At 38.9% G+C, this 5,415-nt stretch overlaps 1 long non-coding RNA gene across 1 annotated transcript; it reads left to right on the forward strand.

Moving 5' to 3' along the window:
• The first annotated feature begins 3,540 nt into the window (after positions 1 to 3,540).
• Positions 3,541 to 5,043, forward strand: LOC107730669 (uncharacterized). The gene is made up of 3 exons (XR_001638706.1): positions 3,541 to 3,649; positions 4,598 to 4,605; positions 5,033 to 5,043. It is a non-coding gene; the product is annotated as an uncharacterized LOC107730669 (long non-coding RNA).
• The last annotated feature ends 372 nt before the right edge of the window (positions 5,044 to 5,415 follow it).

Consider the following 5,415-nt stretch of genomic DNA (forward strand, 5'->3'; position numbering starts at 1 on the left):
CTAAAAGCCAATTCACACTGCCATACTCCAACAGGGTGAACACACTGCCCAAGCAAAACAAATAAGCATGTTAGGTGTGAGATTCATTCAACTTGGTTTGCTGATTAAACATTAAATATTTGTTCAGAATACTGTCGTTGTTGTGACTATTCATCTGGGAGGGGGGGGTATCAAGTGGCTTGGTTATGGTTTTGTTGAGGCTGACATGTGGAACCCATCTGGTCCAGCGTATAGGACCAGAATAGGGCGAGCTATGGTCATACAGGTGTCTGAGATATGGATCTGTCATGGCCCTTTTATGGTCCATTTGTGGCCCATATTTTGGCTGTCAGGTTTAGTTTACCTGTGGATCAGGCTCAGGTGTGGCTCAGTTTTGGGCTTTCTGGTTAAAGACTGGTGTTGATATGGTTTACTTAAGGTTGTGTTTTGGTTCCAATGTTACATTTTGATCTGGCCCAATTCAGGGCCAGTTATGGGTAATTAACTTGGCTGAGATCTGGGCTAGTTATGGCCCATGTGTGGCCCTTGTCTGCAATCCAGACCTGGTCCACACTAGGACCGTAATTCATTGCGGTATGTGGGCCAAGCAAAAGCTGGTTGTGTGGGCCGGAGCTGGGCCAGAGAAAATTGCTATGTGTTTTTAAATGTAGGATGACTATCTTTTTCTCCCCACAGCCAAACGCAGCACGCCAGAGATCCGGCACAGTGCCGGAGAACTTTAAGCCCTGAAAACATGACAAACTCAACTGGATCTGCAATTAACTATCCAGTATTAGCACATGTGCATTTTTTGACATGTGAACACAAGGAAGAGGAGACTGCGCACTGCATTTGGCATTTACACAATAAATGCTCTTTGATTAAAGCAAAATTGCAGGGCAGATTTGTTACATGAGTCTGTGTTAAACCTCTAATCTTCATCACAATGAAAACCCACAAAACTCCAATATAACAGAACATTAAACACCAACAGGTCCACTGCTGCATTCCAGTTCACATACTATCAGTCCTAGTATTCAGAACTAGAATTAGTTGTGCACACATGAAAGATCCACGACTGTCAGATTGATGTGGTATTTCTTTTTACAGTAGGAAGAACTGTAGCACAAATTAAAGATTAACTGAATTTTGGACTGTGTATATGAGGACATTAACTGTGACAAGATGATTGACAAACCAGTTTAGGGTGACATTATGCATGTAACAATGCACAGTGTGGTCTGTTAAAGACGCAATTATGACAGTAGAAGTATATCCCAAATCAAAACTTACTCAAAATTATGTAGGATTTCTATCCATAACAGACACTGATATGCCATGGAATCATCCCAGCACATGACTCCAATATCCGGGGGCGATTTCCTGTCAGCCTTGTCTCATCTACTCAGAGGAGTGATGACATTCTGTATGTAAATGTGTGTGTGTATGTGTGTGTTTTAGCTTAGTTTTAATGTAATCTAGAATAGCCAATAAAATTTGTGTTTCATTTATAAAGAATCATTGTCTGGTGTCGTATAAGTTTAAAGTCAAACCTTGCCAAGATCACGTTACCTCGCTCGTAGCTTACTTATCAAAGAACGTATTAGCCCGTAGCCAGGGAAATACAAGTATTCAAATTGTTAAAATATACTGAGGTCAACGGCTCGCTGGACGACCGTTGATTTAAAGTGTAAACTATCAAATTGGAATTCAGTTTTAATCAGGTGGACCTCGAATTTTCAGATTCGAGTCCTTTCAAACCCTGAATGAATTAATAATAATGAATTCCCTAAAATTAAGTAATCAGAGACATTACAATTATATTTCTTTACAAAAAGAGCACATACATTTACAGTATAGTATAGGTGAATTGAGACGCAGTGCAGCTTTGTCATCTTGCTCAAAGTACTGCTTAATTTCAACATTTAGGCCCAATCCCATTTCTACCGCTTAGCCCTTCCCCTCCGTTTCGCACGTTCACGTGAAGGGGTAGGGGTGTCTCAATTCTCTTTTGGTTGGAGGGGTAGGGGTAAGGGGAAGGCCAGCTAGCCCTTCAAATTAAGATTTTTCGGGACCATACTTCAAATGAAGGGGTATGAATTATCTCAGCGTAAACCGGCTTCAGTGGCAACATGGCTGCCCGAGCGAACAAAAAGACACATAAATGTAAGCATTTTTGGCATTAATAAAGATTTTAACGAAAAGTAATAATTTGTTTTATGTTACATTCAATCGTGAGTTCATATTTACGGTCATGCTACTCAAATACATTTTTGCAAAAAATCGATAAAGTTTGCTAACGTCATATCATTACTGACTGCACGATAATACCACAACATATTTTCATGTCTGATCAGGGCGATAACCACCGTAGACATTGAGGGGGGCTAGTCCCCCCAATAATTAGAAATCGCAAAACCCTTTTCTCAAATATTGCCAATTCGAGAGAGAGAGATGAAAGTTGCGTGTATGTGCATCTGTGCGTTTCTCTTTTTTAGAGTGAGTTTACTTCAAAAACAGAGATTTTATAATCTCGTTGCTGTAAAATATAATGTAGCGATTCAGTATTTAAACTGTTATTAATAAAAGTCGTGGGGCAGCGTTTACACGTTTCTTTGCTCCTGGATGTGTGAGCTGCGCGATCTCTGATATGTGTGTGTGTGTGTGTGTGTGTCAGTAAGCAGCGCATTTATATAGATCGCTAATTAAAGGCTCTAATGCAAACCAGCACACCAGTATAGGTGTGTGTATTGTAGACGATGTATGATGACGTGTATAGTAGTGGTGTCCAGAGTACGTGAGCGGAGCGGAGTGGAGCAGTGTGATTTTGAATGGAGCCTGGAGCAAATTTTTTAAAAGTCAGAGCGTCGTGGTTTCACTTGCTCCAAGAGCGCTCCACAACTGCTCCATCACGAGTACAATTCATACCAACGGCCCGTAATATAACTGCATATTTAGCAAAAAAATCACATGTTAAACATATTCAGCTAGCTTGATACAGATGGATCACTCAAATCAGAAATAATGTGAAGGTTATGATGACAGCAATGGACATGAGCGGGAAGTTATAGTTCTCAAGCAATTTGTTTGTTCCTTCTAGATACTGAATATTTTCGGGTGAAAGCATGATTTAAACAGATACAGCACTTATTCACAATCGCTCTCTCAATAATGCATTCAAACAAATGTAATCTTACAGTGCTACTTCATCTGTATCCGATTTCGAATGAGCAGAAATCTGTAAGAAATGCAGCGATCCGTAGATAAAATAACTGACGAAAACGTACTGTTATATTCATTCTTCACAAACAAAATTTGCTCTGCAAAAAGCAGCAATGATACCTTTTAAGCTGACAACCATGTAATATTGGCATGTGGTAGGAAAAAAAATTGAAATAAGCCTTGAAACTACTCTCCTAGTATTTTATTTTTTATTGTATTTTCTTTTAATATGTTATGAACAGAATTTCTGTGATATTTAAAAACATACTGAAATACTTTAGCCGTAAATTTTGTCATGGAGCGAAGGCGGAGCGGTGTTTCTGATATCAGTGAGCGAGGAGTGGAGCGGGAGCGGGAAATGGTGAACCCGCAGCGGAGTGGTTATTGAATGCTCGGAGCACGGAGGAGAAATTGTTGCCGCTCCACTCTGTTCACATACTCTGGTGGTGTCCCAATTCTTAGGGGAATATTTTCACCCCTACCCCTTGACACTCTGTTTCAAGGGACAAGGGGAAGGGGTAGGCTGAGGGGAAGGGGTATAAAATAGAATTGGGATTGGGCCTTACTCTCCAAATCCTGTCCCTGTTCCAAGCTAGGAATTAGAAATCCCTTGCAGTTTCAGCAATGCTACGCTAGACACATTTTAAATTAGTAGGGCAGTAAATTTAATAAACTACATAATTTAATAAACAAATGATGATGGATTAAAAATAACAATCAAGTCTCCATCTGCATTGACAAGGTCATTCCAATTGGTGTAAAAGGAAAATGCAGATGGAATAACCCTCATCTTCCGTTGAAATTATTATTATTATTTTTTTTATTATTTTTTATGTTTGTGATCCCAGAGACCCTGGTGAAGTACTATATAAACAATCATAGTAATTTTGAAAATAAACCTCTTGTTTTCCTGCAAAACAATTTAATAGGTTCACCTGACCTTGTCAAAGCTCAATAGGCAGGTGTTTTTTCTCCTGTTTTACCACAAAGCAGTCATGCACTTCTCAGAAATGTGTGTATATATATATATATGAAATTGTATTTTTGAGTGCAGTTATTCTAAGGGACAGTCTAAATTTAAACACGATAATGAATTTGCACAGAAAAACCTGTTCTGCTGGAGCAGTGGTTGTTTCAGTCGTTGATAGTTAATACAGTTTCTTCACAAAAGAGCTATTCTTCTCTATATATACACACGCACACAGAGAAGCTGTCCCTTACCAGCCGACTCGGCCATTATGAGGTCATCAGAGGCACAGATTCAATTTTCCCTCATTATGATTCCCATGTAAATGGGTTGTCAGAGACGTAAAGCAAGTAGGACGTGTGTGTGTGTGTGTGTGTGTGTGCGCGCATGCATATTACACCTTACAGAGCTCTGTCTCTAGAATAAAAGGGTAGCTGGTGTGGTGATGAGGCGAGGCGTGAAATTCAGAGTATTTGAGGGTCAAACCTGAAATGGACACATAACAAACACAAAAGCACAAAGTCAGAAAAAGATACATGTTCATACAGTATATAAAACAAGCTGCAGTTCAACCACTGTGAGAAGTGAGAGACTGCTAAAATGTCACTTGGCAAGTCGCGTAGGTGTGAAACGATCACTGTGCTTCGACCATTAGCACCTCTGCTTGTCACTTTCACACACATACACTCACGGGAACGCACACGGGGGCATACAGTCACCAGAAGGGTATAACAGCTACTTGAGGGGTCACAAATATGAAGCCTGAGATTTAAGATGTCATCTTTCTGCCTTAAGACACTTTGAGAGTCAGTTCTTGTTTGTAATATAAATGATTGCAGTGTGATTAAATGTGTTTGGTATGAGTGAGAGGTTTTTCTTTCATATTTGTTTATGCTTTAGATGTCATAATTGTTCAAATAAAATAAAAAATACCCATTTATATTCTGCTTTCACTCTGACAAACACAGTGACAGAATATTGATTTAACAGCATGATGTTATTAATGATACATTTTTCAAAAAAAGAAAGAAAAAGTCTTTCATGTTGGATATTGATATGCAAGACTAATTTGACTTGTGATACCTTGAAGCCATGACGTATTATGATTAATTATAAATAATTATAAAAAGTGCAATATCAAAGACATTTTACTATCAAAATAATTTGTGTAGAAGTATTTAACATCTCTAAAGTAATGTGAAGTCTTCAATTTGTTTTCAATGAGAGCTTGCGATTTGTGGCGATAG

This window comes from Sinocyclocheilus rhinocerous, unplaced genomic scaffold, assembly GCF_001515625.1.
Source record: "Sinocyclocheilus rhinocerous isolate Xijiao unplaced genomic scaffold, SAMN03320098_v1.1 scaffold308, whole genome shotgun sequence".
Lineage (NCBI taxonomy): Eukaryota > Metazoa > Chordata > Actinopteri > Cypriniformes > Cyprinidae > Sinocyclocheilus > Sinocyclocheilus rhinocerous.